This window comes from Budorcas taxicolor, chromosome 1, assembly GCF_023091745.1.
Source record: "Budorcas taxicolor isolate Tak-1 chromosome 1, Takin1.1, whole genome shotgun sequence".
Classification (NCBI taxonomy): domain Eukaryota; kingdom Metazoa; phylum Chordata; class Mammalia; order Artiodactyla; family Bovidae; genus Budorcas; species Budorcas taxicolor.
The window spans coordinates 48,229,003-48,249,063 of record NC_068910.1 but is presented as its reverse complement, the minus strand read 5'-3'; the positions used below and the strand labels follow the sequence as shown (position 1 = coordinate 48,249,063).

The window sequence follows — 20,061 nt, the reverse complement described above, 5'->3', positions numbered from 1 at the left end:
GGCAGACAAAAGACCAAGCACTAGGCTGGTTAAGGTTCACCTCCCTGACCTCACCTCACCTGCCCTCACCCTGGTTTTTGCCCAAATCCACACCTGTGCCCACCTCCAGCCCCTGTGTGAGCTGCCCTCTCCTCTACTTTCTCCCCAAATCCACACCAACATTCAGAACTGGTTTCAGTCCTTTCCTCCAGCGAGCTTTCCTTAGAGCAAGGCCTTACTTGGCTGACACTGACAAATTCTGTCCCCTCCTCTGACCACTTCATGTTGGGTGAGCCTCACCCCACCCCAGTTAGGTTGAAAGCCAGTCCAAGGCGATGACTGTATCCTTTTCCCTTGCATCTCTCAGCACCCAGCCTGGAGTTCATGCTCACATATTAACACTCAAGTTCTCTATTAAATGGGACAAGGATGCTAGATGACAGGTGGCTCAGCTGCTTCCAGAAAGACACTGGCGCTTCAGAGCTCAAGGCAGGAGGAGGGAGGGAGAGTGGGAGGGAGGGAAAGCATGCACTAAAAGCTTATGGAATACACTAAAGAGCTGAGCATCAGAACAAAGACTCATTTAAAAGGGCAAAGGAAACACGAGATGGCTGTTAATGGTGAACTGAATATGATAAATTATTACTTAAATCACTTGGTTTCACTCCTTGTTGTTATGCACAGTTAATTGGAGGAAACAAAATGCTGGGCCTGGGATGGGGAGGGGAGGCGGGAGTAGTCTCCAGCTTGTAGCTTCCCCAGGACCACGGAGCCATCATGCAGCGATGACATGCAGAGATGACTGGGCCAACTTCCCTCCCCAGCATCCCTCAGTGGCCGGGTCCCATCACCCACACTCTGAGGCTCCTTTGGCTCAGGCAGTTGGCAGCCAGGTGGCTAAGAAAGAGAGTCAGAGGGCTGGGCTGAGTGACAGGAAATCACTTGATGATGCCCTGGGCTCTGAACACTAACCTTGCCCCTGCTGGGCCTCACTCAGACACCTTGCACCCTGAAGAAAGCCCGGTGGCCTCAATAGCAGATTTAATTGCTATTCAAGCACCTGGATTTTGATTCTTTTTTTATGTTTCTATTCTATTCATTATATTTCTGAGTTCTATTCATTACATTCCTGAGCTCCTATGAAATTATAAAGCACTTAGACCCAGAAATGAGTAAGACATAACTTCTACCTTCACTCATTTGGGAGTGCAGATACAAGCATATTGAACTCATTGTGGACTGCATAGACCAAAAAAAAAAAATTTTTTTTCTAACACTTAAGACAAAGAATGTGTTAGAGTCTGGGAATAAATTAATAATTGCATAGAGAAAGGGAGAAGAGGCAGACAATGTAAATCTGATAACACCAAAATCAAAGAAAGAAATTTAGAAATATACAGATCTGCCATAGAACAGAATTTCAAAAGTAATGCTTATATGACAATTACTAGCAAGGCCTAGAGAGTTATAGTTACATGATATGGCAGACAGTGCTCAAAGGTGGAAATTTACGTCTATAAGACAATTTAACAAACATAATGCTGTGCTTAGTCACTCAGTCATGTCCGACTTTTTGCAACCCCATGGACTGCAGCCCTCCAGGCTCCTCTGTCCACAGGGACTCTCCAGGCAAGAATACTGGAGTGGGTTGCCATGCCTTTCTCCAGGGGATCTTCCCAACCCTGGAATTGAACCCGGGTCTCCTGCACTGCAAGCGGATTCTTTACCAGCTGAGCTATCAGGGTTAGCAAAAGATATTTTTATGTTACAGAAAAAAAAGGAGTTGTAAGACATAGCACAGGTGTTCAGTTTGAAGACTATGTTCTTTTTCCTAATTTAAATTTATATTTATGTTTAAACACTATTCTCATCCTTCAGTTTTATCACAAGAAAAAGTTAGTTGCTATACTCCTTTCCATGAAACTTTGTGTAAATAAATATAATCTCAAGAAAAAAATTTTTTTCACAAGCCTGTTAATTAGAGGCTCACAGGTTCTATTTGAAGTCAGGAGTCACTACTAAAAATATATATGTGTGTGTATATATATATATAATGGTTTTTATATAAAGAAAATGTGAAGCTTGAAGAGGACTCTGGAATGACAGAGAGAGGTAAATACTCTATAATTTTGCAACTGAAACAACTAAAATACTAGAAAAATATTAAAAGATGAAAAATTAAAATATTTAAAAATTCTGCTATTGCTAAGTTGCTTCAGTCATGTCCAACTCTGTGCGCCCCCATAGATGGCAGCCCACCAGGCTCCACCGTCCCTGGGATTCTCCAGGCAAGAACACTGGAGTGGGCTGCCATTTCCTTCTCCAGTGCATGAAAGTAAAAAGTGAAAGTGAAGTCACTGAGTGGCATCCAGCTCTCAGCGACCCATGGACTGCAGCCTACCAGGCTCCTCCATCCATGGGATTTTCCAGGCAAGAGTACTGGAGTGGGGTGCCATTGCCTTCTCCGAGGATGCTAGAAATAAAGAGAAAACAGAAACCCCTGGATGAAAGAGAGTGTTGGAATGACCTTTATTTAAAGGACCTTTGCCACATCCTCGACCATAATTATGCTGCCTTTTAAATGGCTGCACAGAGTGTGGAGCAGGACAGACAGTCTGGAGGTCTCTAAAGTGGGATATTTAAGAGGAGTCCACTGTGTAAAACTGAAGCACCAAAGAGCTACACCCACAAAGTAAGGTGAACAAGAAATAAAACTGCCTCTTGAAGGAGGCTAGCAAAAACAACACAAATTGCTTCTGGAGACATTTCACTCTGATCCAGGTATTAAGCAATTCCCACAAATGAAGTTTTAATAGAAATTAGCAGTTCACAATCAAAATCACAAACATCAAAAGAAGTAAGTCACTGTCAATGAGACCCAGACAAAGCAATAGACAATACAAAGATTTTAGGTAGCAGAATTATCAGACAGAAAATTTAAGAACCAACAGGGAAAAAATATCAGGAAACAAGAGACTGTAAAGAATGATCTTGGCAAAATTTTAAATGAACAAAATAGAATGTCTACAAATTAAAATATTTAGCAACCACAAGTAGAAACGCAGTATGCAAGTTAAACAGCAGATTAGACACATAGGCAGAGAAAATTTTAAAGCTGGAAGATACATATAAAGAACTTAAACCAAAATGCAGCAAAAAACACAAAATTATGCAAAATAAGTAAGAAGGGCTGGGAAACATGGAGGACAGAACAAGAAAGCCTAATGTAAGTCCAATTAAATGGGCATCTAAGAATACACAGAAGAACTGTACAAAAACTATCTTCATGACCAAGATAATCACGATGGTGTGATCACTCACCTAGAGCCAGACATGCTGGAATGTGAAGTCAAGTGGGCTTTAGGAAGCATCACTACTAAGAAAGCTGGTGGAGGTGATGGAATTCCAGCTGAGCTGTTTCAAATCGTAAAAGATGATGTTGTGAAAGTGCTGCACTCAATATGCCAGCATATTCAGAAAACTCAGCAGTGGAAAAGGTCAGTTTTCATTCTGAACCCAAAGAAAGGCAGTGCTAAAGCATGCTTAAACTACCGCACAATTGCACTCATCTCACATGCTAGTAAAGTAATGCTCAAAATTCTCCAAGCCAGGCTTCAGCAGTACGTGAACCATGAATTTCCAGATGTTCAAGCTGGTTTTAGAAAAGGCAGAGGAACCAGAGATCAAATTGCCAACATCCATTGAATCATCAAAAAAGCAAGAGAGTTCCAGAAAAACATCCATTTCTGCTTTATTGACTATGCCAAAGCCTTTGACTGTGTGGATCACAATAAACTGTGGAAAATTCTGAAAGAGATGGGAATATCAGACCACCTGACCTACCTCTTGAGAAATCTGAATGCAGGTCAGGAAGCAACAGTTAGAACTGGACATGGAACAACAGACTGGTTCCAAATAGGAAAAGGAGTATGTCAAGGCTGTATATTGTGACCCTGCTTATTTAACTTATATGCAGGGTACATCATGAGAAACCCTGGGCTGGATGAAGCACAAGCTGGAATCAAGATTGCTGGGAGAAATCTCAATAACTTCAGATATGCAGATGACACCACTGTGATGGCAGAAAGTGAGGAAGAACTAAAGAGCCTCTTGATGAAAGTGAAATAGGAGAGTGAAGCTGGCTTAAAGCTCAACATTCAGAAAACTAAGATCATGGCATCCGGTCCTATCACTTCATGGCAAATAGAGGGGGAAACAGTGGAAACAGTGGCTGACTTTATTTTGGGGGGCTCCAAAATCACTGCAGATGGTGACTGCAGCCATGAAATTAAAAGACACTTACTACTTGGAAGGAAAGTTATGACCAACCTAGAGAGCATATTAAAAAAGCAGAGACATTACTTTGCCAACAAAGGTCCGTCTAGTCAAAGCTATGGTTTTTCCAGTGGTCACGTATGGATGTGAGAGTTGGACTATAAGGAAAGCTGAGCACTGAAGAATTGATGCTTTTGAACTGTGGTGTTGGAGAAGACTCTTGAGAGTCCCTTGGACTGCAAGGAGATCCAACCAGTCCATCCTAAAGGAGATCAGTCCTGGGTGTTCACTGGAAGGACTGATGTTGAAGCTGAAACTCCAATACTTTGGCCACCTCATGCGAAGAGCTGACTCATTGGAAAAGACCCTGATGCTGGGAAAGATTGAGGGCAGGAGGAGAAGGGGATAACAGAGGATGAGATGGTTGGATGGCATCACCGACTCAATGGACATGAGTTTGGGTAGACTTTGGGAGTTGGTGATGGACAGGGAGGCCTGGCGTGCTGCAGTCCATGGGGTCGCAAAGAGTCGGACACGACTGAGCAACTAAACTGAACTTATTTCCATATCTTGGCTATTGTAAATAAAAATATATCATCTTTTAGTCATAAACTTGCATATTGTTAAGTATTTACATTTTTGTGAGACCAATCTGGAGAACTCTTTTCATCGTGTAAAACTGAAATTCTATACCCATTAAACAACTCAGTATTCTATCCTTCCCCTGGCCCTGGCCATTCAACTTTCTCTTTCTGAATTCACTATTCACAGGTACCTTATATAAGTGGAATAATAAAGTATTTGTCGTTTTGTGACTGCGTTATTTCATTTTGCATATTGTTCAACAGGGGCTTCCCAGGTGGTGCAAGGGGGTAAAGAACCGCCTGGCAATGCAGAAGACACAGGAGACACTGCTTCAATCCCTGAGTTGGGAAGATTCCCTGGAGAATGGCATGGCAATCCACTCCAGTATTTTTGCCTAGAGAATCCCATGGACAGAAGAACCTGGTGGACTATTTAGCAGTCATAAAAAAGAGTAAGATTCTGCCATTTGCAACAACATGAACAGATCTTGAAGGTATTATCTTCTAGTGAAAAAGGTCAGATGGAGAAAGAAAAATTTCATATGATTTCATTCATATGTGGAATCTAAGAAAAAAACAAATAAAATAAAACTTGTAGATATAGGGAACATAGTAGTAGTAACCTGACACCACCCTTACGGCAGAAAGTGGAGAACTAAAGAGGCTCTTGATGAAAGTGAAAGAGGACAGTGAAAAAGTTGGCTTAAAATTCTTTCAGCATTCAGAAAACTAAGATCATGGTATCCGGTCCCATCACCTCATGGCAAATAGATGGGGAAACAATGGAAACAGTGACAGACTATTTTTTTAGGGGGCTCCAAAATCACTGCAGATGGTGACTGTAGTCATGAAATTAAAAGACGCTTGCTCCTTGGAAGAAAGCTATGACCAACCTACATAGCATATTAAAAAGCAGAGATATCACTTGGCCGACAAAGGTCCATCTAGTCAAGGCTATGGTTTTTCCAGTAGTCATGTATAGATGTGAGAGTTGGACTATAAAGAAAGCTGAGCACCGAAGAATTGATGCTTTTGAACTGTGGTGCTGGAGAAGATTCTTGAGAGTCCCTTGGACTACAAGGAAATCCAACCAGTCCATCCTAAAGGAAATTGGTCCTGAATATTCATTGGAAAGACTGATGCTGAAGCTGAAACTCCAATACTTTGGCCACCTGATGCAAAGAACTGACTCATTTGAAAAGACCCTGATGCTGGGAAAGATTGAAGGTGCAGGGAGAAGGGGACAACAGAGGATGAGAAGGTTGGATGGCATCACCGATGTGATGTACATGAGTTTGAGTAAGCTCTGGGAGTTGATGATGGATGGGGGAAGCCTGGTATGCTGTAGTCCATGGCGCTCAAAGAGTCGGACACAACTGAGCGACTGAACTGAACTGAGAGGAAGGGGTATAATGAATAAAAGGGGTGAACTGTATGGTGATGGATGGTAACTAGACTTGTGATCAGCATCCACACTCCTTCCATGAGAGTTGATTCTGCTCCATGTTTTCAATTCTTGCCATTTCTGCCTACCACCTGTATGACTATTACTATTTTTATTTAAATCAAGTCAATTTTTAATTTTAAATATATATATATATATTTTAAATCTTTACACATTAAAAATTAATAATACTTGCCATAAATAGAAAGTAATCTTTAAAGCAATACAGCGAAGACAACATGATGTGATTAGATTTTAAACATGATAAGCAACATGATAAAGACAAGCCTCTTACTGTGGCTCACAGACCCAGAATGGTCTGGCCCTACCCACTCCAGCTGCCTGTTCCTTCTTTCTTCCCCTTGCCTTTTCCACTCCGGCCACAACAGCTTTCTTTCTGTCCTTAGTGCTCTCAATTCCTCCTGTGGCCACAAGGTATTTGCACATGCTGTCCTCTCTGATGCCCCCTAGACCCTCTTCCTCAGCCTCTTAGCTCACTTAAACTCCTTCCAGCTTTTCAAATATCAGTGCAAGAAATTTTCTTACTTCATCAGTTCAGTTCAGTTCAGTCGCTCAGTCGTGTCCGACTCTTTGCGACCCCATGAATCGCAGCACGCCAGGCCTCCCTGTCCATCACCAACTCCCGGAGTTCATTCAGACTCACTTCCATCGAGTCAGTGATCCCATCCAGCCATCTCATCCTCTGTCGTACCCTTCTCCTCCTGCCCCCAATCCCTCCCAGCATCAGAGTCTTTTCCAATGAGTCAACTCTTCGCATGAGGTGGCCAAAGTACTGGACTTTCAGCTTCAGCACCATTCCCTCCAAAGAAATCCCAGGGTGGATCTCCTTCAGAATGGACTTGTTGGATCTCCTTGCAGTCCAAGGGACTCTCAAGAGTCTTCTCCAACACCACAGTTCAAAAGCATCAATTCTTCGGTGCTCAGCTTTCTTCACAGTCCAACTCTCACATCCATACATGACCACTGGAAAAACCATAGCTTTGACTAGACAGACCTTTGTTGGCAAAGTAATGTCTCTGCTTTTCAATATGCTATCTAAGTTGGTCACAACTTTTCTTCATAGACCTCCCTGATTGGGCCAGATTCTCCCACTCTCAGGCCTTAGAGTACCATAAGTCTCCCCTTAGCACTTTTTCCAAGGGCAGTTTTCCATTCATTCAAAGCATAGATTAACATCTGTCTTTTCCTCTGGATTCCATAAATCCCACCACAGCTATGACCACTCCTGGTTTTGCTTACCAGTGAATTTTCAGACTGGTGCATGTTACATTGTAGGCACTCAATGGTATTTGTTGAGTAAATGAGTGGATGAATGAATGAGTGAATGCATGATACTTGGATTTTTGAGATACACTTCCTTGCGGGTGTAACTTTTCCTCATTCAACTTCTGTTTCCAGTTTGATAATGAGGCATGGGAGACACTGCAAGCTTTCTCCAGTGAGGACAGAACGGCTTCCTGGGACCACAGAGGCACAGCAGGGTATATGGCTCACAACTTTTGAGAATCAGAGCTTTCTGAACCTTATAGTCCTCCAGACACTGCCATTTCCATGTCCATTTTCTGCAAACCTCTGCCATGTCATTCACATGAGACCATGGCAGGCAGGGACTTCAACACATAAAAATAAATATATACCTAATAAAGTTGTAAATGGACTTCCATGAATCTTTCAATCTTCACCCTTCAGAAGAAGGCACACCTCTTTGCCAATTCTGCAAAGTGTTCCTCCAAAATCTCTTCTAACTGTTTCCCCATCTCCATTGCTAGCCCTGCTCTCATCCTCTGGCATTTGGACCATCACAATAGATCCCTCCAGCCCTTGTCTTCTCTAGTCAATCTCTACACCATCAAAAAATCATATATGGGCAGGTTGCTTCTTAGCTGAGAAAGCCAAAATCTCCCAATTCCCTACGAAATTCTTCAAGAATTTCCCCAGCAAACATTTCAGATCCTCCTCAGCCTGGCCCTAACCTCACCATTCAGCCTCTTTCCTTAACAAGAAAGCTATACTGTGGTCACTCTGAGATTTGACCCAGGCCTGCAGCATGCCAGTAGCCTACTTCCAGAAGCAAAGTGGTTTTTAAAACATCTTTCCAGGAAAGGAAGTTAATGGGTGAGCAGTGCAACAAAATACCCAGAATCAGTGCAAGCAACTGTGTACAGTGATCTCAGTCATTAGCAGAAGTCAGGAGTGATAGCTACTACACAGGTGCCCAGGCAGGTCACTTCCCTCTCAAAGTATGCAGTATGGAGACCACAGATTGAACACCATAAGAAAGGCAAGAGGGAGAACGATCTGTTATGGCAGCTGGGATGTTGGGTTTGTGCGGCCGCCGCCTTTTGGCAGTAGTGGCGACACAAGGGCTCCCGGCTGCCCATGTTCGCTGGGAATCCAGCTCCTCCAGGGCTGTGATCGCCCCGTCCACTCTGGCGGGAAAGCGGCCATCAGAACCGACTTTACGCTGGCAGGAGGACCCAGAACCCGAGGACAAAAACCTCTGTGAGAACAACCCAGACTCCACGGTTATGACAAGGACCCTGCTGTGGACGTCTGGAACATGCGGGTTGTCGTCTTCTGGTTCACCATCATCTTGGTCCTTGGCAGCACCTTTGTGGCTAATCTGCCTGACTGCAGGATGCAGGAGAGGGCCCGCCGGGAAGCTGAGAGGCTTGTGAAATACCGAGAGGCCCATGGCCTCCCCATCATGGAATCCAACTGCTTTGACCCCAGCAAGATCCAGCTGCCAGAGGATGAGGACTAACTGGTTGCCAAAAGGGCCATAAAAAGCACCATGTTCTCTACCATGCCTGCCATTCTGCCCTCTCCTCAGGGCCCCTAATTAAAGGGACTGAAAGTGGGAAAAAAAAAAAAAAAAAGAAAGGCAAGACGATAAAGAGAAACATGTGAGAGGCTTCAAGTGTTTCTGAAGGCAAGAGACTTGGGAGATTTTTCAAGTTTCCAGTAGGTGGCTGTGTCTAGCAGGAAGGAGCTCATGGATGAGTCAAGTCAGACCCAGAATCTTGTCCTCAGCTTTAATGGATCAGAAATAGCTCATCTATTTATCAAAATAGATTAACAGGATTTCAGGGAAGCCAAATTAATAACCAGAACTTTACTCACTAGGGGTGGAAGTGAACCAAAGGGGATCAGGTAGTTGAAACATTTTTTTTTTATAACCAAAATCTATATGAAGCCTGACATTTCTGATGCAGTACAGAGCTGGTTTGCCTAGAACCCAGGGTGAGATATGCCAGAATGTCAGGCACAGTGCCTTACTCTCTTGGCTGCAGCTGAACAACCTTGGAACGGTTTGTCGCCAGTCTTCCTTTGTCTGCCCTCTCTGTGGACTTCCATCCTTCTGCCTACATCTGTTTTTGTACGTCATAGTTTCCAAGGTTACAGTTCATTTTATGTGGCTTCTTATCTTCCTCATTTGGAAAAACCCTAATTTCATCAACTTCAAGGCTTCTCTGGGGTTGGACTTTCCATCTATTATGGAAATTCTTATTATCCAGGAATGTCACTTCCTGACCTGACGGCAAATGCAAAGAGTGCAATCATCTCCCCTTGCACTTTAATTACGTTTCCAAGAAGCAGTTCAGAAAAACAGACCTGGAAAATGGCTTGAAGTTGGCTCCAGCAGGAAGTAGAGCTCTGTCAGCTGAGAAGGACTGAAAAAGCAGGAACCCTGGAAGCCAGGGGGAGCCAGCGCCTCCTGTGCTGGGCCCTGGGGCCATGTCCTTAGAGACCGGCCTGCAGTTTGTCTTCTGCCCTCTTCATCTGTGGCCTCTGGAAAAGGCAGCAGGCCATCTGACTTTGACAGGTTTTGAGGTCAATTGCCACAGTGGCAGTGCCAAGACAAAAGAGGGGGTAACAGAGCAACCCATAGGGAGAATTCCAGTCCAAAACCCAGGAGGGACGGAGAAGTGGCCCCATTCAACCTCAGACGTTCAAGTGAGGGCGATGAATCTGACAGGAAAGGTGAGGCAGTATTAACTCAGAGCCATGAGAACAAGCACAATTCAAAACTAGAGACTGAGGCCAGCACCGGGCCCTGTTTAGAGTTATTAGGGCCCCAAAGTCAAGTGCAGAGAAGACAATGGCAACCCACTCCAGTGTTCTTGCCTGGAGAATCCCAGGGACGGGGGAGCCTGGTGGGCTGCCGTCTATGGGGTCTCACAGAGTTGAACACATCTGAAGTGACTTGGCAGCAGCAGCAAAGTCAAGTGCTCATGAAGAAATGGCAGTCCTGTTGCCTGTTCTGTCGGGATCACACCTGGATCAGCTCAGGGTGCAGAATTCCTGGAACCTTTAATAAGCGTAAACAACATTTTCCACAGAGCAAGAGGAAATTAGCTTCACTCTCAACAAAGTGCATAAATTGTCCTGGCCCGTGAAGCATCGTTTTTCTTAATGGTTTAATGGTCCCGGGTAAACAGTAGGTGAGCCCTTGACTTAAAGGGAAAAGTCTGAGTATGTATAATACAGGCCCTTGGAGTTAATAAAAGGGGTGAGGAGCTGATTCAAAGCTGCTATTCCTACCTGAACTTAAAGGCAGATGAAAGAACCTTGTGGATTGTTCTACTGGAACAAACTTAAAGAAAGGTTTCATTTATCAAGGGAATCAGCAGAAATACTGCGGCATTGATTTCTTTCATCAGTGTCTTATAGTTTTCTGTATACAGGTCTTTTGTCTTCTTCAATTCAGTTCAGTTCAGTTGCTCAGTCATGTTCGACTCTTTGCAACCCCATGGACTGCTGCACACCAGCCTTCCCTGTCCAACACCAACTCCCAGAGCTTACTCAAACTCATGTCCATCACGTCGGTGATGCCATCTAGCCATCTCATCCTCTGTCATCCCCTTCTCCTCCCACCTTTAATCTTTCCCAGCATCAGGGTCTTTTCCAATGAGTCACTTCTTTGCATCAGGTGGCCACAGTATTGGAGATTTAGCTTCAGCATCAGTCCTTCCAATGATTATTCAGGACCAATTTCCTTTAGGATGGACAAGTTGAATCTCCTTGCAGTCCAAGGGACTCTCAAGAGTCTTCTCCAACACCACAGTTCAAAAGCATCAATTCTTCGGTGCTCAGCTTTCGTTATAGCCCAATTCTCACATCCATACTTGACTACTGGAAAAACCATAGCTTTGACTAGATGGATATTTGCTGGTAAAGTAATGTCTCTGCTTTTTAATTTGCTGTCTAGGTTGGTCATAGCTTTTCTTCCAAGAAGTAAGCGTTTTTTTAATTTCATGGCTGCAGTCACCATCTGCAGTGATTTTGGAGCCCAAAAAAATAGTCTGTCACTGTTTCCATTGTTTCCCCATCTATTTGCCATGAAGTGATAGGACCAGATGGCATGATCTTAGTTTTCTGAATGTTGAGTTTTAAGCCAACTTTTTCACTCTCCTCTTTCACTTTTATTAACAGGCTCTTTAGTTCTTCCTCACTTTCTGCCATCACGGTGGTGTCATCTTTGTATCTGAGGTTATTGATATTTCTCCCAGAAATCTTGATTCCAGCTTGTGCTTCATCCAGCCAGCATTTTGCATGATGTACTCTACATATAAGTTAAATAAGCAGGGTGACAATATACAGCCTTGACATACTCTTTTCCCAGTTTGGAACCAGTCTGTTGTTCCATGTCCAGTTCTAAGTGTTGCTTCTTGATCTGCATACAGATTTCTTAGGAGACAGGTCAGGTGGTCTAATATTCCCATCTCTTTAAGAATTTTCCACAGTTTGTTGTGATCTACACAGTCAAAGGCTTTGGTGTAGTCAATAAAGCAAAAGTAGATGTTTTTCTGGAATTCTCTTGCTTTTTTGATGATCCAGTGTATGTTGTGGAGAAGGAAATGGCAACCGACTCCAGTATTCTTGCCTGGAGAATCCCAGAGACAGAGGAGTCTGGTAGGCTGCCATCTATAGGGTCGCACAGAGTCAGACTGAAGCAACTTAGCAGCAGCAGCAGCAGCAGTATATGTTGGCAATTTGATCTCTTGTCCCTCTGCTTTGTCTAAATCCAGCTTGAACATCTGGAAGTTCATAGTTCAAGTTCTGTTGAAGCCTGACTTGGAGAATTTTGAGCATTACTTAGCTTGCATGTGAGATGAGTATAATTGTGTGGTAGTTTGAACATTCTTTGGCATTGCCTTGTCTTCTTAGATAGGTTTATTCCTAGGTATTTCATTCTTTTTGTTGCAATGGTAAATGGGGTTGATCCCTTAATTTCTCTTTCTGATTTTTCATTGTTAGTATATAGGAATGCAAGTGATTTCTGTGTATTGATTTTGTATCCTGCAACTTTACTAAATTCACTGATTAGCTCTAGCAATTTTCTGATAGTATCTTTAGGGTTTTCTACATACAGTATCATGTGATCTACAAATAGTGAGAGTTTTACTTCTTCCTTACCAATCTGGATTCCTTTTCTTTCTTTCTCTTCTCTGATTGCTGTAGCTCTTTTGTCCCACTTCTTTTGCTTGTGGTACCCGAGCGGCTCTTGTAGCCTATGGGTCTGTGCCCCCTGGATTAGATGGTGTCAGTGATTTCTCTTCAATCTTGAGAGTTGCTGTTCTTTGCTCCATGTCACCCTGCCCAGAGTGGTCAGGGCATTCATCCATATTTAGGTCTCAAGCAAAAGGTCCAGGACGTTGGGCTCCCCCAGTTGAAGACTTCTAAGAAGCAGGAACATTGGGGATGGTCATTGTTCATGAATGGTCATTGTGTTCAGTAAGGTCATTGTGCCCTATGACATAGAGTTTCAGTGGACACTGGGCCCTCTGCCCTCCCTGTGCCAGGGGCTTGAGTCTCACTTGAATGGAGAAAGGAAATAATGGAGACATGAACAAGGAAATTCTGAAACCCCCAGGGATGGTGCAAGGACAAACAAGGACCCACTCATCCTAGGAGCAAGACAAGGTAATTACTTAACCTCTCTGTGCCTCAATTTCCTCACCTATAAGTTAAAAATAGCTCCTACCTCTCGAGGATTGTGAGAAACCCAGTAAGACGCCCTCTGGGTTACTAAGGACTCTATGATCTAGTCCTTTGGCCATCGTGACTCACCACTGGTTTCAGAAAAGAACAATCTATCTTTATTTAAAAAACAAAATCTGGAGAAGGAAGTGGCAACCCATTCCAGTATTCTTGCCTGGAAAAGTCCATGGACAGAGGAGCCTGGAGGGCTGCAGTCCATAAGGTTACATGACTGAGCATGCATGCATGCATGAGGGTGGAGGGAGATGGGTTAGTAGCAATAAACTGGTAGAACTAAAAAAAACAAAACAAAACAAAACACTTTCCACTTAAGCTAAGCTTGTATTGAATTTTACCCACCAGAAAGTTAGACAGAAATTACTTAGAGATAAAATTCCACATTACAAGTCTTTCAGTTCTACATGCTTTTTCAAATGTTCTCTTTCTAAATGGTCCTCTGGTGAAGATAATGATTGGTTCATTGATTTGTTCCCAGGAGAACTGGGTAAAATGAAGTCCTGTTCATCACATTTTTAATTATTTTTTGTCTGATTACTTTGGAAATGCTTCTATACCAGTTATCCTTCTCCAAGCTCTCCCTCTTTACCCTCGCCTATGATCCCTCCTCAACTCTCAGGCCATAGGAGGAATCATAGAGTGGTATTGCTCTATGAGGTCCATTTCAGTAAGATTTCTCTCAGACCACACTCTCCAAGTTGGTTTTACTCTTTTCTCAACTGAGGTCCCTCTACTGGGCCAGGTGCTATGTCCAGCTGGAGACCAGTATATTCAGAGCTGCCTGTTATACGCCTCTTCTTGGCTCTTCAACATTGTCTTCAATCAAATGAACCTCCCCTCAACCTCCATCTTCCCATAATTGCTATTTTTAATTAATTAATTTACTTATTTGAGAGCTGTGCTGGGTTTTCCTTGCTGCTTATGAACTTTCTTTAGTTGCGGCAAGCAGGGGCTATTCTTCAATGTGGTGCACAGGCTTCTCATTGTGGAGGCTTCTCTTATTGTGAAGCACAGGCTGTAGGCATGTGAGCTTCAGTAGTTATGGCACATGAGCTTAGTGGTTGAAGCTTGTGGGCTCTATAGCACCAGCTTCAGCAGTTCTGGTGTGTGGGCTTAGTTGCTCCATGGCTTGCAGAATCTTCCTGGACCAGGGATCAAACCCACATTCCATGCATTGGCAGATGGATTCTTATCTGCTGCACCACCAGGGAAGTCCCCATAACTGCTATTTTAAATAGGAAAAAGTTGGTTCCTGCTGCTTGCAACCTAAGAACCCTAGTTCCAATACGGTACCTCAGTAGTGAGAACAAGGGAATAAATGTTAAAAGGGAAGTGTTTATATCTGAATTTCAAAATGGTGACAGCAGAGCATTAAACCAAGGATGATGCCTCCTAGATGAAGGTTCCAGTGTGACTGTACAGATCGCACACACGTGAAGCCAGGCCTGTCTGCCTGTTACTTCCCCTGAGTGTACAGCCCCAATGCCTGCCATTGACATTTATGTGGCCAGTCTCCCTATATGTCCCCTCCAGCCCTGGGCAGAGCCACACATGACCCCAAAGAAACAATATTTTTCCTTGCTCATCTTACTGTCTCTCTCTCTCTTACTCTCTGAGCCTAGGAAATTTGATCTTCCCACCATCACCACACACCCCCATCCAGGCATATGTTCTGGTCTCCATCCTCAATGTTTCTGGCCTATTTTATGCCTCCTCTGAACAGTTATCTTCCTGTCTTGGGCAGCAGTGGTATCCTTGCAGCTCATGCCTGACCTCTTAAATCACCGTCCAGTCTTTTCCTGTCTTGGGTGATCCTCACACACTCCTCTCACCTTAGCCTACCCCTACTCCATCTCTCACCATCGTTCTCAGGGCCTTGCCCCATTTTTCTCTCTGTTGTCATCAAGTTTCCGCCACACACGAGTTCTGCCTGCATCTTGGCAATATTTCAATCCCTTATTATAATCCTGTACAAAGCTGTATAGGACAGCTATATTTTAAAGATATTTTATACAAAAAGATACATACACCCCTTTGTTCATAGCAGCACTATTCACAATAGCCAAGACATGGAAACAGCCTAACTGTCCACTGACAGATGAATGGATAAAGAAGATGTGGTACGTATATACAATGGATATTACTCAGCCACAAAAAAAAGTGAAATAATGCCTCTTGCAGCATGATGGATGGACCTACAGATTTCTATACTAAGTGAAGTCAGTCAGAAAGATTTAAAAAAAAAAAAACCCTATGATATCACTTACATGTGGACTCTAGAATATAGCACAAACAAACCTATCTCCTAAACAGAAACAGACTCACAAACATATAGAACAGACTTATGGTTGCCAAGGGAAGGGTTAAGGGCGGGATGAACTGGGAGTTTGGGGAGTTAGTAGATCATTGACTCAAAGGACATGAGTTTGAGCAAAGTCTGGGAGATAGTGAAGGACAAGGAAGCCTGGTGTGCTGCAGTACATGGGGTTGCAAAGAGTTGGAACCAACACGACTTAGTGACTAAACACCAAAAAAATGCCAACTATTGTATATAGAATGGATAAACAACAAGGTCCTACTATATAGCACAGGGATCTATATTTAATGTCCTGAGATAAACCATAATGGAAAAGAATATAAAAAACAATGTATATCTGTGTATAACTGAACCACTTTGCTGTACAGCAGAAATGAACACAACCTCAGAAATCAACTATACTTCAATAAAAAAATTTTAAAAGATATTTTACAAGTGACAAAAGATACCTAAAATGTTTATTTTATAATAAATATCTTTATCAATGAGAAAACAGAAATTTGGATGGGTGAGATAACCTTTTCCAAGGTCACACAGCTAGTTAGTGGCAAAGCCAAGGCAGGATGCTAGCACCTGCTGACTTCACAAACAACTCCTGTGTCATTCGGGATTCACGGAGTCATAAAGGAATGAGGACATAAAGGAATAAGACAATGTTGTGGTTTTCAAAAACAACAGCTACATATTCTTCAGCACTAGTAGGAAGTAGGGTCTGTGTTCCTTCCCTTATGACTTCTTTGACCAACAGACTGGAGTGGAAGAGATCTTAGGTCTTCAGAGGTCTGCTGGGGATTTCCCTGGTGGTCCAGTGGCTAAGACTCTGTGCTCCCAATGCAGGGGGCCTGGGTTTGATCCCTAGTCAGGGAACTAGATTCCACATACCCCAACTAGGAGTTTGAATGCTGCAACTAAAGATTTCACATGCCACACTAAGACCCACCACAGCCAAATAAATAATTTTTGGATTCCCCCCCCTTAAGAAAAACAAACATAAAAAATAAAAGATCTGCCTGGTTCTCTTGGGAGGTTCATTCTGGGGAAAGTCAGCCTCCATAGAGGAGTATCAAATACCCTAGGACTGTCTTGCTAGAGAAGACGCAAGAGGTGCACTGGTCTACAGCCCCAGCTGAGTTCCCAACTGACAGCCAGCATCAGCTAAATGCCATGTGATGAGCAATCCTGGATGTCCAGCCACTTGAACCCTCAGAAGACTCTAGCCTCCAGCTGTGAAGTGACTCCCTGCTATATGTCTTCCCAGCTGAGGCCCCAGACATCATGGAACAGACAAGCCATCCTCAGTGTTGCCCTGCCTGAATTCCTGACCCACACGCTCTGTGAACATAATAAAATGGTTTTTGGAAGACAGTTTTGGGGTGATTTGCTATGTAGCAGTAAATGGAACAGACACATACAACTCGTGCATCTGTCCAGTGATATTTAAGTCATTAATTTCACATGACTTCCTCTAACAGCTTTTCAGAATTCTCTTAGCAGGCACTGAGAAGGTGCCACTTTCGGGGAATGTGCTTAGAGAGAACAGAGCTCCCCCGCCTCCTCATCCATACTCCTCACTTCAGTGAGGTCTGCTTTCTGAAAGTAGAAAGGCAGGGGTATTAACTCCAGTGTCATGTTAACCTCTCTTTAGTTCCATTCCTCCTCTCTCAAGTGAGAGATGGAGAGTAATTCATGGATCTGCTGGGCGACCCAGGAAAGCGAAGCTGTGAATCTGCTCTAGGAATGCTTCGGTGTACTCTAAGGATAATCATGGAGGCCACCTCTGAAGGCCTAGCCTGCTTCCCTCTCTGCCCTCTCCAGAGCCCCTCCTTTTGCCTTCATGTCTGGTAGATACTGTCTGACTCTGCTGAAATAACTTTCTCAGCCCAAGCTATTAGCTCTACAGAGCCTCACACAGCTGCCATCCTTCCCCTCTTGTTTGCACCTTTCCAATAAAAGCACTGCCTCTTTTGATTACAGGAGAATTCTCCACTCTAATTGACTTCCAGGCATTAAAGTTTTACTGAGATGATCTCAGAGGCTCCCTGGGGAGAGGAGAAGTGCCGAGCATCACCGCCCTTAGGGCCCTGATGCTAGCAGAGAGCTTCTAAAACCGTATGCTCTAAATTTTGGCAAGACACCTTCTGGTGAATATAAAGAGCAGCTCAAAGCAATGGCAGCTGGGTCCCAAGGTCCCTGACTTCTCACTGACCTCTGCGACAGCTGGCAGAGTAGGACACAGACCTGGAGATCCTCGCACCTGTATCCCTGCCTACCTCTGTTCATGGGGGTGCCTCTGCAGAGACACAGAGAAGTGGGAGGTGTGGCGACTGCCCTAGACAGGTCAGCAACACACAGGCACACATGCCCCATGCTAAGACAATGTGAGGCGATATAATTAGGTGCCAGATTCAGTGGCATCATCATCACTAAAAGAGGTAAGTTTGGGGAGGAGACAGAAGCAGGAATTAAGGATGATTGAGGAAAGTTTCCTAACAGAAAGGAAAAAAAAATGTTAGGCCTTTGAGAACAATGGTAATAGTGAACACCTATAAATTACTTGTGTGTGTGTGCACGCTCAGTCGTGTCTGACTCTTTGTGACACCATGAATTGTAGCCCACCAGGCTCCTCTGTCCACGGAATTCTCCAGGCAAGAACACTGGAGTGGGTAACCATTTCCTCCTTCAGGGGATCTTTCCAACCCAGGGATCGAACTCGAGTCTCTTGTGTCTCCTGCATTGGCAGGCAGATTCTCTACCACAGTGCCACTACTTGTTTGGTGCCAAATCCTGCCGCGTGGACTTCAACATATTTATTTCTTGTAACAACCTTTTGAGACAGATTCTGGTTTTAATGACTTTTCTTAAACGTTTTTTTTCTTTTTTTTAATGTGGGCCATTTTTAAAGTCTTTATTGAATTTGTTACAATACTGCTTCTGTTTTACTTTTGGGTTTTTTGACCACAATGTACGTGGGATTCTAGCAACCCAATCAGGGATTGACTGCACTGGAAAGCAAAGTCTCAACCACTGGACCACCAGGGAAGTCCCTAAGGCCCTTTTAATAGATTGGAAAATCATGGCATGGAAAGCCCAAGTAACTCAGCTAGAGTCAGAACTAGTAAACAAGAGAGCCAGACTGTAGAACCAGACACTCTGACTGAGATCCTGTGTTTTTCTGTACTGTGCTGCCTTTCAAGGCATTTGCATCTGGATGAAGAAGAAGAGAAAGGCCTTCCAAGCAGGAAACGCTATAGACAAAAAGGCACAGAGTTGGGACTGTGCTCTCTGTCCAACGGCCAATCATTTTTCCTCTAGCTTCTGGGGGAAAAAAAAGAAATAAATCACATATGTGGTTTTTATACGCTTAGAAAATTTCTGGAATAACAGCCAAAAAATTTAACAGTGATTACCTCTTAGAAATGGAAATAGAGGAGAGGGCAGAAATGGGAAAATAGTTCTTACTTTTTATTTTATACTCTCCAAATGTTGGAAAATTTTGCCTCACTTAGACAATTCCATACTGTTTTGTAAAAAAAAAAAAGAACAAAAGAGACTCTTCTCGCATTGTCCCCACAATTCCTCTAGGGAGTAGCTGCTAAGAGGACAAGCAGACGAAGTCAGAGCCAGTCCCTGGGCCATAGGAGTGTGCTCGGAAGATATGCCTCTGCATCCTGCCCTCCACCCAGGGGGAGGTGTGGACCTACCCTCCTGCAGTAAGAGGGTCCATCCAACAGGCCCAGGATCCCAGGCTCCCCCCAACCCTCTTCTCTCTTCTCCGAGCTTCCCTGGCTTTCCACTCATCACCACGTGTTTGCAGAGATCCCCAAGAAAGCTGCAGACCCATGTTTTGCCATTTTATTAAATTGAGGACTTTTAAAAATTGAGAAATTCCATATAAACATCAAGATTTCTTTCTTCTTTTGACCAAACCAGAAGATCTGGAAACTATAGGCCTGTTTTCTCACTGGGCTCCTTGAAGCTGAGTTGAGGCTGCCGTCCCTTTTGAAATGACACAAGCTGTTTGCCTCTGTCTTTGTTGTTGTTCAGTTGCTAAGTCATGTCTGGCTCTTTGCAACCCAATGAACTGCAGTGTGCCAGGCTTCCCTGTCCTTCACCATCTCCCAGAGTTTGCTCAAACTCATGTCCATTGAGTCAGTGATGCTATCTAACTATCTTATCCTCTGCTGACCTGTTCTCCTCTTGTACCCAATGTTTCCCAGCATCAGGGTCTTTTCCAACGAGTCAGCTCTTCACGTCAGGTGGCCAAAGTATTGGAACTTCAGCTTCAGGATCAGTCCTTCCAGTGAATATTCAGGGTTTATTCCCTTTAGAATGGACTGGCTTGATTTCCTGGCTGTCCAAGGGACTCTCAAGAGTGTTCTCCAGCACCACAGTTCAAAAGCATCAATTCTTTGGCACTCAGCCTTCTTTATGGTCCAATT

The 20,061-nt window shown here is 43.7% G+C and overlaps 1 non-coding gene and 1 pseudogene across 1 annotated transcript; both read left to right on the top strand.

The window, feature by feature from the left end:
* Window positions 1-8,606: 8,606 nt before the first annotated feature.
* Window positions 8,607-9,067, top strand: LOC128055667 (NADH dehydrogenase [ubiquinone] 1 beta subcomplex subunit 11, mitochondrial-like; annotated as a pseudogene).
* A 7,349-nt stretch (window positions 9,068-16,416) lies between these two features.
* TRNAG-CCC (transfer RNA glycine (anticodon CCC)) lies at window positions 16,417-16,489 on the top strand. The gene has a single exon. It is a non-coding gene; the product is annotated as a tRNA-Gly (tRNA).
* The last annotated feature ends 3,572 nt before the right edge of the window (window positions 16,490-20,061 follow it).